The sequence below is a fragment of the Bos indicus genome, chromosome X (assembly GCF_029378745.1).
Source record: "Bos indicus isolate NIAB-ARS_2022 breed Sahiwal x Tharparkar chromosome X, NIAB-ARS_B.indTharparkar_mat_pri_1.0, whole genome shotgun sequence".
In the NCBI taxonomy this organism is placed as follows: Eukaryota; Metazoa; Chordata; class Mammalia; order Artiodactyla; family Bovidae; genus Bos; species Bos indicus.
The window spans coordinates 56,477,014-56,500,071 of record NC_091789.1 but is presented as its reverse complement, the minus strand read 5'-3'; positions in this window follow the sequence as shown (position 1 = coordinate 56,500,071).

Sequence of the window (23,058 nt, the reverse complement as noted above, 5' to 3'; positions counted from 1 at the left end):
TCAGTCCTTTGTAATTTAGTATGGTTTTCATTAGAACTTAATATTTCATTTTATTTTATACTACTCATGTTGAACTTTAAAATAAGCAACAAGGATATGCTATACAGCTCAGAGAAGTACAGCAATTATTTATAATAAATGTGAACAGAGTATTATATATAAAACAATTGAATCACTAAGTTGTAAACCTGAACAAATAGAATATTGTAACTCACAAATACATCCATAAAAATTTTTAAGTTAAAACAAACTCATCAGTAGGACAGGATTTGGATGTGGAAATCTGTGAAGGATGTCACTCTCAGCCAAACAATGAGAGAAAAGCTAGGAGGAAATACAAAATTCCAACCTTTCCTTGATCCCAGTTATAGCGTCTTCTCTAGGTCTTTCATGATAGAGTTTTTATAAGTTCTAAATTATTTTCCTAGTATTTTAATTTCCCATTTTATTCTCCTTCTCCCAATGTGTATTATGGAATTCTTCAGAAGCATTTCATGTGTGATATGCGGTAGGTAAAGTGAAGAAACTGATATACCCATCCACCACCTCTAGTATACTTGTCCCACATATCCCAGTTTATTTATTTATGTCCTTGTTAATCAAACATTTAAATATATGAATGGGGGTGGATATATAGTACAGAAATGGCAAAACAAAAATTTCACACACATTTCAATTTTGTAATTCCCTAGGTTTTGAAATTGTTTTAGAAATTCATACAGATGTATCTAATCAGTTATTTTCTAGCAGAGAATCTTTTGATCTTTAAAACACAAACTTTCATGACCTGCAATTGTATATCCATTAGAGGGAGTCCAGAGAAAACATTTCAAGCATCTGTCTCCACTGGTACCCCCAATGGGGGACTGGCAGCCTGTGAGCCACAGCTGTTGACTCAAAGTGTGGTTGAGTGACCAGAGCTCAAGGGATAATAGCCTTTCTATGAAAATCAGACGGGAGATTAATGGGGAAGGAACTGTGGTACTGTGCCAGTTCACTAAGACACTGCTATCATGCTTTGTGTGTTTTGTGTTTGTAAATACAGAAATGCAATAGGATCAGTTTGGAAAGATGTTACAGATGCAGCATAATTGGTCTAGAGAGTGAAGACTGGGAGCGTAAGGGAGGACAACACATAAGAAATCTAGAAAGAAGAAAAGAAAATTGGAATTTTGTTATTGTTGTTGAAGGTGGAAGGGGGAGTAGCGATCCTGATTATACCCTTTAGTGGGCCCTTTTGGAAAGAAGGGCAGCTAGTGCCCACACCCAATGGTGTGGTTTACTGTGAAGAGGAAATGAGGGAAAACCTTCACTGCTTAATCAACAAATTATAATTATCAATGCATCGAAAATAGTATCGATAGGTCAAATATACCTCACTGAAACTCTTTTCTCCATTACCTGTGTTATGCAATTCATTTGAAGTGTGGATTCAAACACAGTGAATGAATAACTAAATCATTGTAAGGGAAAAAATATTACAGATTCTAATCTACTTGGAAAAATCTTATTCTAACTGAATGGTCTACTCTAACTTGTTCAGGTGTACTGCCTCTTTTCTTGTCCAGGCTTTACTCTTCAAGTTTTGAAAATGACAACCTTAGTGATATTACCCTCTGAGGGTGGGACGTCCAGTCAGAGAAGTGCAACGGCCACTCTGCTCTGAATTAGCCAATCAGGGATCAGCCTGTGTGAGCCACAGCCATTGTTCAAAATGTTCATTGTCCGAAGCTCAAGCCAGTTTTCCCGCGTCCATGGAGTACATCCCTTCCTGGATGTTCAGCTTTGGTAACAGGGATGGTATCCGGTGCCATTCTGTGCCTGTACTGTCTTTGCTGAATTGCTTGAATGAGTCTAATTGTGGTGATTTAATAATATCATATTAGTTACCTGGGCTAATGTACAAAATGCCTGAGATTGGTTTACTTGAACTGCACATAATTAAGGTCTCACATTTCTGCAGGTGAGAAGTCCAAATCAAGATGACAGCTGATTTGGTTCCTTCAGAGTGGTATGAAGGAAGCATCTGTTCCAGTCTTCTCACCTTTTCTTGTCAAAGTGGCAAAGAGACCCCTACATTTGTTCAGTTTCCTTCCTATGTGAGAGTCTCTGTGTCCACGTTTCCTCTTTTTACATAGCTACAGGTCATTTTGGATTAGGGGGCACCCTAATGGATACAGCTGAACTTCATTCCTCTAGGATAGATTGTATCTCCATAAACAACCACATGTCAGGTACTAGTGTTGAGGCCATCAGCATAGGATTTTAGGGAGAATGAGTACAACTCATATAAGACATGAATTTTGAGTTATAAGTAGGCATATCTCCTCACGCTTCCATTGTATTAAGAGCACATTGGTGTTTTTCACACGTAAATAGTGGTTTGATGCTTACTGCGTGGTGTAGTTACAGTTTCTTAATTCTTCTAACCCATGCAAGTGTAGAATGTTGATGGAAAGTCTTACTTAAAAGGATTAATTTTGATAAATCAAGGCTTTCAAATCAATTGCAACTGTGATAAACTTGAATTTTTCATAATATATGTCATTTACTGATGGTTGCATTGTAAATTATTTCAGAATTTAGTGAATTAAAGCAGCAATTATTTATTACTTCTCATGTATCTGTGGGCTGGCCAAATGCTTCTGTTGATCTGTCTGGTGTGTATCAGTATTCTATTTGTAGCTCCCTCTTTTTTTCATGGTTCCCAGTACACTTTATATCACATTGCTTCAAAATTAGCAGTGTACACATAGGACTTTTCTCTGTTTGGTAAAATTGCTGTTTGGTTATAAGCAATGTTTTGTAGATACTCCTATAACAATAATAAAGAAGAGAACAGTAGTGACTACTGCTGAGCTCACTTGCTCAGTTGTGTCCAAATCTTGGCAACCCTATGGACTGTAGCCTGCCAGGCTCCTCTGCCCATTGAATTTTCCAGGCAAGAATACTGCAGTGGGTTGCCATTTCCTTCTCCAACACTAATGACTACTTAAGAGAAAATAAGGTGACTGCTCTCATGTGATTTTCCTCAACTATTTGAAGATTGAATAGTTGTATTTACTTTTAAAAAGTTTCTCACTGTCCATCTCGGTAATGACGGGAGATACACTTTCAATTCCGTCCTTATAAATGCTTTAAAATGTTAATTATCGTTTGCTTTAAACACTAATTATTTCTGTTATGTTTGGTATCCATTTTTCTGCTTGTAAAATAAGTTTTAAATCTCCCTATTGATTAGAATGTTTAAACATCAAAAGGATGTCATTCAGTCGAATGATGTCACTCAGTGTGACAAATGATGGATAACCTACAGAAATCAAAACTTTTCTTCAAGCCTTGAGAAAAGGGACAAGGGACAGCACTGTCCTGAAAGGACAAAACAGCAAGTCTTTAAATTTAAGAAATCCACAAACTCAGGAGTAAGACTTGGGCAAGGCTGGATACTAGAGAGAGCTTAACTACTCTGAGTTGTGTGTCTATGAAGGGGGCCATTTCCTGATTAAGGAGGGCTCTAAAGGCCTTTTTTCTTTGGTGCAGTGTAGAACTCTGTTCTGCTGTTACTTCTCAAAACTGTCTTGGGGCCATTATGACAGATGAGCCACTGGAATAGTAAGATAACTTATATGCTTGAATTTTACATGAATCTTATGAAAACATTCCAAAACATTGACTTCCAAGGAGGCTAGGGAAAACTACCACCAAAGGACCTGCAGGTAAATACCTCTTTGCCTCAGGGTGGTCTTATACACCTGGAACAAAATTTTGGATGAGAGGAACTCTTGGTAAAGCTCAAGGATGACTGAAACACAGGAAATCTTAAAAAAGGAGTAAGACAGTGGGGATTGATGCTGAAGAGACTAAGGCCAAATAAGCACATATGTTAACTGACTTCAGTAGGTGATCAAGGAGAAAGGGCACCTCCTGTACAATCATAATTTATACTGAGGTTTGCTGACATGACAACATATGGGAAAAGTTTATGTTTAATAACACATGATGAGTAAGAACTTGGAGAAAATAGTATTAATAGGATAAACATACCCCATTCAAACCTTGCTGACATTATTTGTATCATAGAAATCATTTGAAAATATAAACAAGGTCCCAAACACAGTGCTAAAATAATTAAAGCAAAATGTTCCAGAAGCAATGTTTCCAAAGTGGAAGAAACAGAAGTTATTTTTCTGACTGGTTCAGATCAATCTTTTTTTTTTTTTTCCCTGAAGAGTACATCCTCCCGTTTTGGAAAATTGGAAGCCTTCATGACTTGCACCTCTGCATTGTGAGGATGCTGGAAGCTTCCAATCAGAGTAGCTCAAGTACCACTTGGTACTGGCTCAGCCAATGAAAAGCCTGCAAATCCTGAGGCACAACCCTTGACTCAAAATGTGAACACTGTCTTGAGCTGAAGCAACAGGAGGCGTACTAACATCTGCAGCCTTTGAGATTGAGGTAGGCAAGGGGTGTTGTTCCTTGTCATTGGGCCAAACTGTTATAGTGTGACACAGGATACACCAATCACAGCCTTCTTGGGAGTTTGGCCTTTGGAGATTATGGAGTATGTTGGTATAGTTCACTCCCTGTGGTTTGCTTCTTGGCTGCTGTTTAAACATGGTGGTTTAATGATATGAATTCAGAGACTGTCCTGGATATGTCTTTTGTCCCTTGCATCAAAAAATGGCAAGAAGTTGATTACTAATATTTCAGGTAAGATTTTTAAATTCGTAGTTGTAAACAGAACTCTTCAGATACTGATTAGCAAGATTTCACCACTGTACATTTGCACTGCATTTTCTAGTAATAAAATTTAGCTTTTCCCCCTTCATGATTGAAATCTTCTTATTAACAGTAGAATTAGCTGTCCCTTAAATGTCCAAGAGGAAACACCATAGGAAGCCTAGTCATTGGGAATGAAACCACACTGATGAGTCCCATTTCTTAAATTCTTCTAAAGTCTTTTTTGGTTCAATTTCTGTAATTTCTTTCTGCATAAATATATTTAAGAAATACCTTTGACTGCATTATCATATATCCTTGAAAGTTATAGGATTTTAATTTTTGTGTGTTTCTCTCTTATCGGTTCCATTTTTTTACCCCATGCTGCTGCTGCTAAGTCGCTTCATTCGTGTCTGACTCTGTGTGACCCCAGAGACGACAGCCCACCAGGCTCCCCTGTCCCTGAGATTCTCCAGGCAAGAACACTGGAGTGGGTTGCCATTTCCTTCTCCAATGGTGGCTTCTTAAACAATGAGGTAACATTTTCTTCCCAACCAAGAATTCTTATATGTAGTATGTGGGTTATTTTTCAGAACCTAAATTGTGTCAAAAAACAACTTTTAAATTTGTTATTTACTAAATATTTTTAATAGTAAGATACCATGAAATTTCAGTTTGTGTCCTCTATGTAGAGACTCCGATTTTGCAATTTCTCTTTCCTGATGTCATGAGGGTTTTGATCAGAGCTGGAGAAAATATTAGGCCAGTTATTTCCATGATTTCCAGGAGCACTACTCTGTGTACAAGGAGCTGACTTTGCACTTCTATGTCCATCTGTGTCTAGCAGGTTGTGAAGCACTTTCTCATTAATTTTGGCGTTTCCTTTAATGTCATGTGTGAATTATTTTCTTAACAATATCATTGAGGGTGGATCAGATATGCTTCCTTCCTGGCCCTTTCCATCAAGGGCTGATTCTCACCTCCAGATAGACCCTCAGTGCACTTCACCTGCTGCTGCCAAGGGAGATTGGGGAGCACAATGTGTCTGAGGCTACCAGGGCTACCATCAGATACACCACCTGCAGATGAGCTGCCTCAGGACCACCTGAGCAAAACAAACCAAAGGCTTTTTTTCTTTTTTTTTTTTTGCAGAGCCACACCATTGGCGGGAAAGACTTGTAGCTCTCAAAAATAGGATGTGCTCTAGTTTTTGGACCTATGCCATTTCCCCTGTTTTTGAAGCCCTTTAATTTTGAAGGAAACACTATCTCACATTATTAGATCCACAGGAATATATGGCTCTAGTGCAGTTTTTATAAGGAAAATCATGGATTTTCCCTAACCATATTTCCTTTCACCACTTTCTTAATGGTCATTCTGTTAGTTATCACTCGAGGTCTGCTTTTTGGGGTCTTCATCATCAAAATTATTTTCACAATAACTTCATTTACTTTTTTGCTCTCATTCTCCCACATAGAACAGCAGTAGCTTCCAGAGTTTTAAAAATTCATGCCAAATATTCCTCAAACTTTCAAATCATAATACTCTCAGGAAATTGTCTTATCATCTTCCTAACTCTAAATAGTAATGATAGTGGCATTTCATCAGCAAACATTATATTGGGTTTTCCTTTGATGTTCCTGTTTTTTCACAATACCGTTTTTGGTTTTGGAGCATGTCAGGTACCTAAGAGATATCAAGTATTCACTCAGGTCATTTTAACAACATTTGAGATTCATATGTCTTTTGTCTTTCTGCTTATTCATATAAATCACATTAAAAAATTTCCACTCAAATCACCTTAGCATTTTGCGAAGGAAATCCCTTCCCTGGTTATGTTTCAGGGCGTTAATTAGGTTCTTTCCCATGTGGACTCAAGAGAAGGGCCACCAGCATTGTCAGAGATCTGTTTTCTCATGGTTGGACACTTGCTTCCTTCAACAGAAGGAAGTCCTTGTTCAACAGTTCCCGAAGTCCTACTGTGTCCTGGGGGTTTCAATTTCCCTGTAGCAGTTCACACCCATGGCCTATCTAGACTCTGATTTAAGGCAAAACAGGGGCTACAGGAGTTGGCATGATCCCATGACCCCATTCCTAGTCTTTTCTTTCACCAGTTTTTGTTTGATTCCTCAACACTACATGCTCCACATATTTGATGCACAGCTGTGCTGAGAGGGCAACTGTACTCAACCGCACTGGCCCCCAAGTAGAGCACATTCTGCATTCCAAGCTTACTTCTACCCCTGTTTCTTGACTGCTCAAGGACCAACAAACTAGAATGTACACAAAAACCCTCAAAAGCATATTTATAATGTCTTTCTTCCTCCATCCCCATGGAGAGATGGGCTACTCCCCTCAGATCAAACTCCACACTCACTCAGGAGCACCTGCCTGACAGGTATGTCATGGTTTACTGAACATTATGTGTGAAGCTGTTCGCCTCCTCATAGGGATGGTCATGGTAAAATTTCTTGTCCAATTATGCAGACCCTTTTGAGAGTAAAAGCAGCACTACAAAGAATTGTGCTGGGACAACAAAGAAAATCAGGGTGTGTGGAAACACTTTAAGGGAAAAGAACTGGGAAAAGAGTAATGACATCTCTTAGGGGTGGAATTGGAGAGCACAATGGGTGAGTAGGAAAATGAGAATGCCTCATGCTTCCAAGTTTTGTTCTCCTCAGAATTGTGGTGCCTTTGATCTCTAGAGACAAATAGTGCTGCACAGTGGCATTAACAAGGAATGGACACACAACAGGGTGACAGAGTTTGCTTGGGTCCTGTAACTACTTTGAGCAGTGAGACGATAATCGGCAGCAAGAGTGACTAAGGACAGAGGTTTTGGAGTCAGATTAGACCTGGATTGAAACTCCAGCTGTCCTTCTTCCTAGATGTGGTGCTTTGAATACGTGACTTGACCTCTCTGAACCTGTTTCCTCCTCTGTGGAAGAGGGTCTACGAGATTGTCGTGAGGACTCAGTGAGATAAGGAAGATGAAGTGCCCAGTGTATGGAGGCTAGACTTATTATCAGTCCTAATGTTCATGCTCTCAGGCTATCAGAGGGGTGGGGAGTGAGACTTGATGCCAGATGGCTGGATGGATATGCTCTCCTGGCTGCTTTGGCCCCGTCTGTTTGCTTAGGGCTGACAGTGAGATAAGGGTGGATGAGTTTTCACTTCAGAGCCTCACTCTAGTGAAGTTGAGGAGATAAGGCAGGTCTGAGGTGTGATGGGAAGTTGCTAGGGAGCAGATGGAAACTGCCACATTACCTCAGTGGTTTGGGGCATTGTCAACTCAGGGCTCTGAGAGCCAGCTGTTCCTCTTCATTCCGGTGAAACTCAGCCCCTCTTCCTCTTCCTTCCTAATCTTATTCATCTTCCCAGTCTTGGCTCAAATCATGCTTCCTCTGTAAAGATGACTTGACGATTCCAGCCTACTGTGAATTCTCTCTCCTTCAGCTTCTTCATCATCACGTGTAAAAAGGGCATACTATTGACAATGCCCCTACAGAGGGGCTGTGATTAGGACTGAATGAGAGTGTAGATGTAGCATGACAAGTGCAGTGTCTGGTACAGGCCCACGGTGAGTTCTCAGGCTGTGTCTCTTCCCATTCTCTGAACCTCCATGACATGCATTGTGGTTGTGATCAGGTACAGCCTTCTATAGGCAACCACACAGCTTTCCATTCATTTGTAATGTCACAGAGTTCTGGGTCACATTTTAACCCTCTTTACTCTTCAGGAGCCAGCTCCACACAAATCACCATAGAAAACATTTTTTATTTGAGCACTTTAAGATTCTATGTAGCAGGCACTCTGCTGCATATGTTATGCACATCTGTCTATTACTCACCTTCTGTCCTTATATTTTCCTCTTAGGACAAGCAAATTAAATTCTCCCTGTCAAGAAGACTGAGGCTCTGAGACATTGAGTTAAGTACCACCCAAGCTCACCCCCTAAGTAAGTGTCCTGGCCAGAAATCAAGTCTGAGTTTTCCTTCAATGTGAGATTAAAAGAACAACGAATAGTCTTGAAGGATTGGTGGGAGGACAGAGAGAAGTGGACACCAGAGGAGGGACACCTGCATCCTTTCTTGGACTTTGTAGAGGGAGGCTGCTTGACAAATAATCTTTAGTTAATAAAGGTATTTGGATTCAGTGGGTCCCTAAGTTTAGTGAAGAGGATACATTGCCATTGGGCAGGAAAAGAGAGATGGGTTGATGAGTCAAGGTAAATCCCAGGGAATTCCATGGTGGTCCCAAGATTCCAAAAATCAGGTGTGGAGAACCTATCCACTGGCCATTATCAAGAGAAAGTGTTAAACAAACAGTGGTTAAACAAATGTCCATTGAAGAGGATTATTAGCCTGAAAAGGGTCACAATCACTTGCAGTCAAGGCAGGGCATTTCCTTCCAATAGGTCTTTGGTAAAAACAAAGACAGTTTATCAAGCCTGCGGTGTATGATTAGGGGTGGAGTTAACCTCTGCTGCGCTCTTGCATCAGGTGAGGTGATGAAGAGAGCAGAGGGGATTTGACATTTCATTCGGTGGACTCCAAATTTCTATGCCTTGACACTGGCCTGAGTACCCATGATAATGACCTCACAGGCGAGAAGGCTGGTAGTCCTTGGAAAAACACAATGCCCACACTTCCAGCCCTTGACCTGAGGGAATCAGAGTGGTGGGACTGCTCAGCTAGGTCTTGCCCGGCCGATAGAGGCAGGTCTTCTATAGGTGAGCGCTTTAGGGGTTTATGAACTGTCTCATTGGGCCTGCCAGATGTTCCAGAGGCCTCACATACTCAGACACAGGGAAGAGCCCATCCCTGGTTGAGTTCTAGTTCCAGCTCTCCTCCTGCCTTGGCTTCCAGGCATTAACATCAGTGAGGGAGCAGGGAACACCCAGACTCTCCCCTGCTCGACTGGCCAGGCTCAGGAGCATCCTACCTATTCTCTGCTTCTCTTTACAGTAGCCTCCACTGGGACCCACTTAGGTAGGCCTCAGGGTACAAGGAGCAAGAAACTGGGCACTTGTGTCACTGAGATCTAAGCTCTGATCCTGGCACACCTGTGTCCTGAACTGCATGAGGCATGGCAGTTGACTCAGCATTCCACTGATGGATCTGTTCTTCATTAGCAACATAAACAGCACTGTCGTCCAAGGGTTTTAGAGATCCATTAGAAGTGTTATCATGTGCCCCCTCCCAGCTTCCTAGAACCAGGGAAAGGCCAACTGTCAGAAAGGCAATTTGACAGAAAACTGTCAAATCTGTGTGAAATCATCCTTGAAAACTGTAGAACATGTCGCAATATTATTTTCTTCATTGTTCTGGGCAACAGGATAAAAATTGGTAACCGCTTATATGTACAGAGAAAAAAGAACAAGAAAAATTGGTATTGCCACTTTCAAGTAATTTTCAGTTCTCCCTCAATGGTATTTCAGTCATGCTGTCCTCAGAAAGAGTCAGGAAATTTCATGGTAGGGTTATAGTCAGCCTGCTTTCATTTATTCAACAAACATTTACTGACTACCTATGATATCAGGCACTGATAGCTTCTGGGAGTCACAAATGCATAAGGTGATGGTCTGCAAACTGGTTAGTGTGTAGAGTGAGGAAACAGATGCTTTCAACAGATATTTATAATATATTAAATGTTGTGACAGAGATGTGTTCAGGTTATTTGAGGAGCACAGCAGAGAGCAATCCATCACAGCTAGGGGGTAGTCAGAAAACTCTTTCTGGAAGAGTCTACATTATGTGCATTTTGTTTACCAGTGTTTTTATTGCTTTGCAGCTTTAGTATGATGTTTCCAAATGTGTGTCTAGAATCTAAGGTATCAAAGATATCATCCATTCTAGAAAATTACCAGCTGTTTCTTTTTATAATATCATTGATTCCCCAGTATTTACTTCACAGACTCCTATCAGATGTACGTTTTGTGTTTTTGTGTTTTTGTTTTTGTTTTTTTTTATGTTTTTTTTTTTTTTTATGTTTTGTGTTTTTGGTCTACACCTTTTGTCTGTTGAACTTTCTTTAACCATTATTTCTTATCTTTCCAGGAAGCATTCTCCAGAATTTCTTTCACTTGTTTTTAGTAGATAATTCTACTTTCAGGTATGTCTAATTGGTTATTTTAAATCATAATAACCGTTTCCTTCAGGGGTTCCATTTTCCACTTTCAGGAATTTTATTTGATTCTTTGCGTTATTTGGTTGCCTCTTCCTTTCGATGGTTTATATCCTCTCGTTAGCTTAAGCACGTTAAACATTTTTCCAACAGTTTGTATTTGACAATAATCCTTTGGAAGGACATATGTTTGTGTTTGTTATTATGAGCTTGTTTGGGAGAGCTTCCCTGGTAGCTCAGCTGGTAAAGAATCCACCTGCAATGTAGGAGACTCTGGTTTGATTCCTAGGTTGGGAAGATCCCCTGGAGAAGAGAATGACTACCCACTCCAGTATTCTGGCCTGGAGAATTCCACAGACTGTATAATCCATGGGGTTGCAAAGAGTCAGACATGACTGAGAGAGTTTCACTTTCTTTGGGAGGGCTTTATCTGTGGGAACCATCTCAAAGCCTCAGTTATGGGTGGGTTCCTCCAGAAAAGATTTGACTTGCATGTGCCCCATATCTGGATTTCCACCAGAATTCCTTGAACCATACTGATAGTGTCAATTGGAACTCCAAAACTAAATGAGGGCAGAGATGTGATTGCAAATTCTCAGAACTGTGATTTCAATTTCTCAAAGAAGCCCTATTACTCCCATCAGACTGAAGGTATAGAGGTATCAGTTTCCCTGTCATCTCCCATTCTTTGTACTAAAAAGGCTAGATTTTCACTGAAGTTGTTTTCACTCAAGGGGCTAGGGTTGGTACATAGGTTACAGTTACATATTAATCTGTCTCTTTTTCAGTTCATACAAACACTTTGGTATAATGTTTATATAATTTTTCAAGTACTTGCCAATATATCTGTTTGGAATCAGAGGTTTTTCATCAATCTGTCACATATAGTGTCCTGATAAGAAGTAAAACCTCTAAAGTATAATCCAGAACAGGATCAAACTGCAGTGTTCAGCCAATTTCTAAAGTACTCTTCAAGGTTTGGGACAACTGACACTCACCTGCCCGTTGCCTTGACAGAGCTGCTTGCAACCCTCAGGAGGGCACCTGTACTGCTCCACTGAGTCTTGCAGCATTTTCATATGGTGTCTCCAGCAGGATAGGTGAAATCTTACGTGGAAGCTCAGAGCTCTTAAGAAACAAGGAAGAATGCATCTGTCTTCTTAAAGATTATACCTGTAACTTCTATAACATCATTTTCCACCATGTTCCGTTGGTCAAAGAAATTACATGCCGAGAGTCAAGACCAAGGAAAAAAGACAGGACCAATCAGTGTTTGGAAGGCCAAGGAATAAGGGGCCTTCCTGAACCTGATACACAGTGCCACGTACACACATTTCTTGAGGTGCTGCTTGTTGCCTCATGATGGGCATATCCATATATCAAAGTCCCTGGGTCCCTGATCCAGAGTGGTAATCTCTGGAATAGTTTTCCACTTGAATTGCCCTAGTGAGGTGACTCAGCCCATCGGCCCATCCCTCTGATACAAGGAACATCTTTTACCCCAAGGAAGTATGAAATTTCCAGCCATTCTACACACCCTCTCCTTACTCATGGGTAGCTGGACATAGACACACAGACACACAGATGCACATGAAAACAGAATGGATGATGTCTTGTGTGTGTACTAGGTGAAAGAAGCTTCACCAGAATCTGGTACCAATATCTGATTTTCCTGTCTTGAGGTCACAAAGTTTGCCCATACTCATCTTGGTCTTCTTTTTGCAAGAATTTCCAAACTGCAGACACTTCAATTGCAGTCCATACCTCTATCATGCCTACAGTACTACATATTCACAGAGTGTATGGGGTAGGTGTACAGTCATAGAAAGAACTTAGGGAGTGAGTGAAGCAGAAATAACACTCAATGTCTGGCATCCCATGCTGGAGGTAGAGATGGTGGTAGGAGAAGCAAATCTAGGTTGCATTTCCTTTTATTTTAAACTTTTTTTCTGTCCAGTAGGATAATTCAGAGAAGCATAGTTTCTAGGTGCCTCAGATATGCTCTATCAATGAAAGGGTGATATGACATTGGAGTGAGATTCCAGAAATCATGCAGGTTCCTGAAGCCAAATCTAGTTAGTAGCTATGTGACTCTGTGTAATGCCCTTCACTACTCTGGGTATATCCCATCTAGAAAAAGTCATTGAGTTCCTAGTAGTAATACAATTGACTATGCCAATACAACTGTTATAAATAGCACAGAACTTATGAACATGATTTCCCCCTTAAAACCAACTTGCCAATGGTGCATGTAAAATGCCTGGATAAGTATCATGTTTTTCCAAAGCCAAATAGTATGTAACTTCAGCACCCAAGATCTGATGTTATTCTCCACTATCCTTCTGTAGGAAGATGTTGGAAGCACGAGAGTTACATTATGGACAGCTCTTAAGATTTCAGAAGAAGCCTAACAGCAGAGGCCATGAGAAGCAGGACTGGCCTTATCACAATGCCAGATGCCAAGGACTGGGTTCATGACCTGCTAACAGGGACCTGGGATGCTTTCCTGTTCCACTAATGTATGCCAATGATCCTACTTTTTAAACTTCCTTACAATATGGAGAAACCATAAATGAACAGTTTTTTCAAACTTACTCTTCCTAGCCCACACTTATTCTCCTCTCATCCAGGTGTGACAGGAAAATGGGGGAAACAATGGATCAGGAACCAGGACCTGCCCATTTCCTTGGCCCATGTCTTGAAAGCTGGGTGTGATTTATTCCTGCCAAGACAACCTAGTGTGTTCTATTTTTGTCAGCTTGATTCCTTGGAGAACAAAAAATACTTCAACTTTTGTATAGCTAGAAAAGGAAAACAGGATCCAGGCAGGGGCAATTATATTAATAATTTTCAATGGCAAGGAATCAAATCCCTTTTCCACTTCAATTTCAAAAACTGCACGTCCCTGGAAGACTCCTTTTGCTTCAGTCCAGGACAACTGTTGACACTTTTGAGTCCATGGCTGTGCCTCAGGAAGTGCAGACTTTTCACTGGCTGAGCCAATTCTGAGTGTTGCTTGGGCTTCTCTTGTTGGACACTTCGAGCAGCCTCACTATGCCATGCTGCAAGTCAAGAAGGCTTCCATTTTTCAAAAGCAGGAGGATGTACTCTTTCTTGGGAAAAAACTAAATAAGCTTAATCTGAACCAGTTAGAATAGTAACTTCACCTTGTATAGGTATTGTTGCTTGAACATTTTGCTTTATTTCTGTGCTGTGTTTGGGTCCTCAGTTCTGTTTCCAAATGATTTCCCTGACACACGTAATGTTTAAAAAGTTTGAATGGGGTATATTTGTCCTAGTAAAACTACTTTCTCCAAATTATTGCTTTCCATTTGTTATTAAATCAGTAAATTCCTTTCCCTTAGTTTATCATTTCAGTAAATCATGCTGTTAGATCATGATTACTCACTAGGTAGGTGCCCTTTCTCTTTAATCACCCTCTGAGATCAGTAATCCTCTTCAACATCAAATCCCATTGATCCTCTCTTTCTTAGATTTCCTGTCTGTTATTCATCCTTGGACTCCCAGTCTTTACTCCACAATATAATTTTAGTGCTTTTTAAACATTGTTTTGGAGAAGGAAATGGCAACCCACTCCAGTGTTCTTGCCTGGAGAATCCCAGGGACGGGGGAGCCTGGTGGGCTGCCGTCTATGGGGTCGCACAGAGTCGGACACGACTGACGCGACTTAGCAGCAGCAGCAGCAGCAAATATTGTTTAGTAATGCTCCTGCTTGATTTCTGAGTTTACAGATACACAACATGCAAGCACAATTACATATATTGTAGTGTTGTAGGTTTCTTTAAATTACTTCTCACAGAATACAATATGTATGAAATCAGTTTGCAAGAACTGGTTTGGAAAGCTAAAGTTTGGAAAAGATTTTCTATGGGAAAGTACTGGGAATTTGAAGTAGGGACAATGACCATGATAGAAAATAAATGACTTATTAAAAGTGCTGTGCTTTCAAACTGGCCCATGACGCTGTCTTTGACAATGTACAGGGCTTTACCAAGAGCTCTTCTCATTGAAAACTTTGTTCCGGGTGTGTAAGATGATCCTGAGGTACCACACAGACACACTTACCTGCAGGTGATTTGGTGTTCCTTCTTCTTGGTCTCCTTTCAAATCAATTCATCAAATATTTTCATAAGAATCTCATCATACACAAAAATAAAAATGATCTGTATCAGGGGGTTTCTTTATTTAAAAGTCTAATTATTCATAGGACAGTTTTTGAGGGGTGGTAGCTCATCAGAATTCTACATTGGACCCCCCAAAAAAGACCTTTATAGCCGTCCTTGATCAGGCCCCATTTGTAGCCGCACGACACTGAGTGGTTAAGCTCTTTCTAGTATCCTGCCTTGCCCAGTTCTTTCTCTTGAGTTTGTGGGTTTCTGAATTTTTTTTTAAGACCTTCTGTTTTTCTCTCCAGGATGACGCTGTCCCTTATCTCGGGACCTAAAGAACAGTGTTGGTTTCTGTAGGCTGTCCATATTTTGCCTGTCGTTTGGCTGAGAGTGACTTCCTTTTCAGGTTTTGACATCCTAATAAACAGGGAAATTTTTGACTTGTTTTACAAGTATAAAATGAATATCAAACATAACTGAATAAACATTTGTGCTTAAAGCAAACCAGAATGCATTTATAAGGACTGAAATGAAATAGTGTCTTCTCTCTTCACAGAGAGTGTAATGTCAGAAACTTTTAAAAACTGAATAAAATTATTCACTGTTGAGATAGTTGAGGAAATTACATGAGAGGAATGACCTTATTTTCCCTTAAGTGCTTACCAATGTTCTCTTTATCATTATTATTATATGAGTATGTACAAACCATTACTTATAATCATGCATACATTTTAAAACCCAGAGAAGAGTCTTATGCACTACTCATTTTGAAGCAATGTGGTATAAAGTGTACAAAGGACCATGAAAAACAGAGGGAGTTACAAAAAAAAAAGAAAAACCTGACACATATCAGACACATCAGCAGAAACATTCACTTGGCCCATAGATACATGAGAAATCATAAATGATTGCTGCTTTAATTCACTAAGTTCTGAGGTAATTTACAATGCAACAACTGTTAAATGATACACAATTACAAAAAAATTTAAGTTTATCACAGATTGCTCAGGAATTTGGATGCCTGCTTTATCAAAAAGTCAGTTTAAGTAAGACTTTCCATCAATATTCTATGTTTATATGTGTTTGAAGAATTAAAAATTGTAACTATACCACCTAATAAGCATCATACTGGCATTTATCTGTGGAAAAAAAAGAAATGGTTTCAATACAATGGAAAAGTCAACAGCTATGTCCACCTATAACTCAAAATCCTTGTCTTCTCTGGGTTGAATTCTTGTTCCCTAATACATCTGTGGTGATGCACTAAACTCTGATATGTGTTTAGTACTATGTACATATGTATGTATGTATGATATGTACTAAACCTGATATGTGATACATGCACACAAAAATAGGATTTATACTGGAGGATTCAAGTTCGACTGGGTTCATTATGCTGCTCCTTTTAATGCAAAATGACCTGTACCCATATAAAAGGGCTTCCCTGATGGCTCAGATGATAAAGAATCCACCTGCAATGCAGGAGAGCTGGATTCGATCCCTGGATTGGGAAGATCCCCTGGAGGAGGGCATGGCAATCCACTCCAGTATACTTGCCTGGAGAATCTCCATGGAGAGAGGAGCCTGGCGGGCTACAGTCCATGGGATCACAGAGAGTCAGATACAACTGATCAACTAAGCACAGCACACATCCATATAAAAATGGGAAATAGGGACACAGAGACTCTCATATAGGGAGGAAACTGTGAACAGATATGGGGAGGGGAAGGGTCACTGCCGTCTCCACAAGCCAAGATGTTTCCTTCACATCACTCTGAAGGAACTTAACGAGCTGACATCTTCATTGGAATTTCTGGCCTCCAAAAGTGTGAGACATTAAGTACGTACTGTTCAATAAATCGATCTCTGGCATCTTGTACATCAGCCTCAGATAACTAATATGATATTTTAAAGTCTCCACGACTAGAAACATACAACGAAGCAAGCAACGAAGGAAAGAGCAGGCAAATAATCACTCCTGATAACTTCTCTGTTATCAAGGCTGAACATCTAGGAAGGCATGTACTTGATAGGTCCTGAGAAATGAGTTGTACTTCAGACCAGTGGCTGTGGCTCACTGGTGTGCATCTCTGATTGGCTGATTCAGAGCCGGAGGGCTATATCACCAAAGTTGTGGTTTTCAAAAATAGAAGAGTAAAGCCTGGGTAAGAAAAGAAACAGATTATTTGATCAAATTAGAGTAAACCATTCAGTTAGAAGATTACATTTTTATCACGCAGATGAAAATCTGGAATAGATATTTTTCTATAAAATTTTGATTGAGATATTCCTCTGCAGTGTTTGGATTGACAATTAAAATGAATTCCATAACACAGGTAACTGAGAAAAGAGTTTGAATGAGATTATTTTTTTCCTAGCAACACTATTCTCCATTGATACGTATCATTTGTTGATTAAGCAGTGAAGGCCTTCCCTCATTTTGTCTTCACAGTAAACCACACCATAAGATCACAATTGCACACAAGGTGTCCTTCTTCCCACAATCGTCCACTGAAACGAATAATCAGAATCACTCACTTCCCCTTCCCATCTTCACACACACACACAAGAAAATCCCATTATCTCATTTTCTTTCTAGATTTCTTATATATTACTCTCCCTTGTATTCCCAGTCTTCACTCTGCAGACCAAAAATGCTGCTTTTGCAACGTGTTTCAATATGCTATTATTCCATTCCTGAATTTAAAAATGCAAAACACCCAAAAGCACAATAGCAAGTTCATGGTGTATTAGATCTCTTAGAATTCCCTTATATATGGACTAGAACTATGAGGCCAGCATACAAAAATACATCTTTGTATCCTAGGGAGAAAAACTGGCATTTTGAAGCAGCACCATTAGCATGATAGACATTAAATGATTTTATGAAGTCAACTCTTTTCAAACTGCTCTACATTTGTTTCTCTGAAAAGTCAACTACATCTGCAAAGAGTTTTGACTTCTGAGGGTTTTTTCAGTGTGTACAACAATTTCTAGTTGCTACAGAGTGGAAGGTACACACTTGATTTCATGGTAGATTTTAACAGCAAGTTATGTGTTAAGCTCTCTTTTTTCAAATCCTTTTACTTTAATTTTCTACATGACAGAATAATAATAAGCAATGAACTTCATGGGGGTTCCTAGGTGGCTCAGTGTTTAACAATCCGCCTGCAGTGCAGGAGATGTAAGTTTGATCCCTGGGTCGAGAAGATCCCCTGGAGACAGAAATGGCAATGCTCTCCAGTATTCTTCCTTGGGAAATCCCATGGGCAGAAGAGCCTGGAGGGCTACAGTCCACGGGGTCACAAAAGAGTTGGACACAACTTAGTGACTAAGCAATAACAAAAACTGTGAACTTCATGAGGGGGCTTATTTGCCTAAATCATATTTCTATTGAGCTCATAGAGAGCTCTGGAGGAAATATTGGCCCCTTTCATACTTGCAATAGTTCATAAACTCTCTCCAGTATCAAATCCTGCCCCCCATTTTCCTCTTCAGCAAGTGCTGCTCTGTCCAAGGTAGAATACTTTGTTTTTGGTCTCTCCAAAGAATGAGCACTGAAATTTTTGAATTTTGTAGTTTTTATAAGGTTTAGTCTCATTGTTAGCCTGACAGGGACATCCTTTACAAGCTTCTACATCCTAGTGAAAAGGGTTATTTGCAACTTATTTCAAATATTCAAATGAAACACTTTGCATTCATGATGAAATAGTGGGGTTTAATGCAAATCATAATATCACAATGGTTTGAAATCCCAGAGAATGTTCTCTCAGTAAATGTAGTAAACTAGAAATCTGTTTAAAAAGAAAAGTAATAGAAAATCAGCAGATTCTTTAAAATTAATCAATACACTTATAGAAAAATGACACAAATAAAAGTCAAATAAATAATCTTCATGGGCCATGTAGAACAAACAATGGAAAAGAAAAGATATGAATCTAAACATGAACCTTAACATTCAATTATCTTTGGTTAAAAGGAGGTATCTTAGGTTTTATATTGCTGATAATCTTTCTGTAATCTGATGCAAGGGGCTGAAGACATGACCTGCTCTGTATTCATGTCCCTAAATTCCCATGATTAAATATAACTAAGGAACCAAAAAGAACAGGAAGAGTATCACAGTTCTATTCGCCTTAATCTCCAGGTTGATTTTCATAGAAAGGCTATTAACTGTTCCGTACTAGTCACTCAAACACACTTTGAGTCAATGGCTGTGGCTCACAGACTGTCAGTTCACCACCATTGGCTGTACTAGTGAAGACAGGAGACTGAGCTGCTCTCTGTGGACTCTCTCTAGTGGATATAAAATTACAGGTTATGAAAGCTGTTTTTTTTTTAAAGATAAAAAGATTCTCTGCTAGAAAAGAATTCATTAGATACATTTGTATGACTTTTTATAATAATTTTCGAAACCAGAGAAATACAAAAGTGAAATGTTTGTGAAAATTTTGCTTTGTCATTTCTTTACTATATATCAGTCTCATTTATAAATTTATGCTTAAACTGGGAAAAATAGTAGAAGTAGTGGATGGGTATATCTGTTTTTTTTCATTTTATTTATTGCATATCTTACACAAAATACTTCTGAAGAATTCCATAGTATGTTCATGGGAGAATGAGTATAAAATGAGAAATGAAATTACTAGGAAAATAATTTAGACATTATACAACTGTATCATGTCTGACCTACAGAAAGCACTAAAGCTGGGTTCAAGAAAGATCAGAATTCTGTAGTTTCTCTAGTTTTCTCTCATTGTTTGGCTAAGAGTGACATTCTTCACAGCTTTCTACATTCAAATATAGGGGTACTGAACATTTCTTTAATTGTGAAATTTTCCTTTGATGTATAGCTGAATTACAATATTATATTAGTTCAAGTTTATAACATAGTGATTCAATAGTTATATATATTATATTCTGTTTATAGTACTACAAAAATAACTGATATATTCCCTTTGCTGTAAAGCATATTTTTGTTGATTTTAAGAATTCAAAAAGAATAGTTTAAAATATGATGAAATATTGAGTTATAATGAAAACCATAGAAAATTACAATGAATTGAAATTGTAGAGTGCATTCTCTCTGTAATGCACTATAAGAAGCCAGAAATTGTTTGTCAGTTGCTTCATTTGCTATTATTTTCTCCCATTCTGAAGGCTGTCTTTTCACCTTGCTTAGAGTTCCTTCTGTTGTGCAGAAGCTTTTAATTTTAATTAGATCCCATTTGTTTATTTTTGCTTTTATTTCCAATATTCTGGGAGGTGGGTCATAGAGGATCCTGCTGTGATGTATGTCGGAGAGTGTTTTGCCTATGTTCTCCTTTAGGAGTTTTATAGTTTCTGGTCTTACATTTAGATCTTTAATCCATTTTGAGTTTATTTTTGTGTATGGTGTTAGAAAGTGTTCTAGTTTTATTCTTTTACAAGTGGTTGACCAGTTTTCCCAGCACCACTTGTTAAAGAGATTGTCTTTTCTCCATTGTATATTCTTGCCTCCTTTGTCAAAGATAAGGTGTCCATAGGTGCGTGGGTTTATCTCTGGGCTTTCTATTTCGATGCAGGATACAGGAAGCTTGGGGCTGGTGCACTGGAATGACCCAGAGGGATGGTATGGGGAGGGAGATGGGGGAGAGGTTCAGGATGGGGAACACGTGTACCACCGTGGTGGATGCATGTTGATGTATGGCAAAACCAACACAATATTGTAAAGTTAAAAAAAATTAAAAAAAAAAGAAAACTACATAGAAAGTGTGTAATAAGTAAATGGGAAATTCTTTAAAATTTATAGCATATTTTCTTCCAGAATATATGAAAGGGCTTCCCTGATGGCTCAGTGGTAAAGAATCCACCTGACAATGCAGGGGACACCAGTTTGATCCCTGATCTGGGAAGATCCCATGTGCTGCAGAGCAACTAAGCACCTGTGCCACAGCTACTGAGCCTGTGGTCTAGAGCCCCGGAGCCACAACTACTGAAGTCCACATGCTCCAAAGCCCGTGTTCTGCAACAAGAGAGTACCTCTCCCTCACCACAACTAGAAAAAAGCCCACATGCTTCAATGAAAACACAGTGCAGCCAAAAATAAATAAGTAAAACATTATTTTTTTTAAAAAGAATACATGACAAAAGCATTTTTTAAATGTATTTCCCCACTAATAAATTGCAAACTTTGAAAAAAAAAGGAATTTAGAGAAATGGAAAAATGGGGGTTCATCAGTATGGTTTCATTTGAAATGGTTAAGATTCCAAAGGGGTTTCCATTTAGACATATAAAAAACTACTAATTCTATTTCCTCACAAAATGTTTCCAATTATGAAGGGGAAAAGCTAATCTTTGTAATCAGAAATTTAATATGGTGATAAAACCAGTGAAGAAAGATCGTTATTCCTGATTTCTGAAGAATCAAATTTACCAATGAAAACACAGAAATCCCTCTTGTGTTACTTAGGAGCCAAATCTTTCCCCTATTTGTGTGTGTGGTAGATAAACACATATGTTACAAGTTCTGAATTCAAATCATTGTTGTTGTTAGTCAAGTCCCACTCTTTGCGACCCCATGGACTGCAGCAAGTTAGGCTTCCCTGTCCTTCACTATCTCCTGGAGTTTACTCAAACTCATGTCCATTGAGTCAATGATGCCATCCAACCATCTCATCCTCTGTTGCCCCCTTCCTGCCTGCCCTCAATCTTTCCCATGAGGTTCTTTTCCGAAGAGTCAGCTCTTCCCATCAGGTGTCCAAAGTATTGGAGCTTCAGCTTCAGCATCTGTCCTTCTAATGAACATTCTGGGTTGATTTCCTTTAGGATTGACTGGTTTGACCTCTTTGCTGTCCAAGGGACTTTCAAGAGTCTTTTCCAGCACCACAGTTCTAAAGCATCAGTTCTTCAGTGCTCAGCCTTCTTTTGCTCCAGCTCTCATATTCTTGCCTGGGAAATCCTATGGAGAGAGGAGCCTGGCAGGGTATAGGCCATAGGTTCGCAAAGAGTCAGACAAAACTAAAGCAACTTAGCATTCATGCAAGCTCACTTCCATACATGACTACTGGAAAAACCATAGCTTTGACTATACAGACCTCTTTCAGCAAAATGATGTCTCTATTTTTAAAAAGCTGTCTAGGTTTGTCATAGCTTTTCTTCCAAGCAGCAAACATCCTTTAATTTCATGGCTGCAGTCACTGTCCACAGTGATTTTGGAGCCCAAGAAAATAAAGTCTGTCACTGTTTCCATTGTTTCCCCATCAGTTTGCCATGAAGTGATGGGACTGGATTCCATGATCTTCATTCTTTAATACTGAGGGTTCTTTTTAAAAAATATTATATATTTTTGTATTGAAGGATAATTGCTTTACAGAATTTTGTTGTTTTCTGTCAAACCTCAACGTGAATCAACTGTAGGTATATATATATATATCCCCTCCCTCCTGAACCACCTTCCCACCTCCCTCCCCACCCCACTGCTCCAGGTTGACACAGAGGCCCTGTTTGAGTTTCCTGAGCCATACAGCAAATTCCCATCGGCCATCTATTTTACACATGGTAATTTAAGTTTCCACGTTACTTGTTCCATACATCTCCCCCCCCTCCCATGTCCATAAGTCTATTCTCTATGTCTGTTTCTTCATTGCTGCCCTGTGAATAAATTCTTCAATACGATTTTTCTAGATTCTGTATATATGCACTAGAATAGGATATATATCTTTCTCTTTCTGACTTACTTCACTCTGTATAAAAGATTCTAGGTTCATCCACCTCATCAGAACTGACTCAAAGGTGTTTCTTTTTATGGCAGAGTAATATTTCATCATATATATGTACCACAACTTCTTTATCCATTCATCTTTCGATGGGCATCTAGGTTGCTTCCATGTTCTAGCTATTGTAAATAGTGCTGCAGTGAACAATGGGATACATGTGTCTTTTTCAATTTTGGTTTCCCCAGGGTATATGCCTAGGCGTGGGATTGCTAGGCGATATGGTGGTTTTATTCCTAGTTTTTTTTTAAGGAATCTCCATACCATCTTCCACTTTAGCTTTATCAATTTACATTCCCATCAACAATGCAAGAGAATTCCCTTTTCT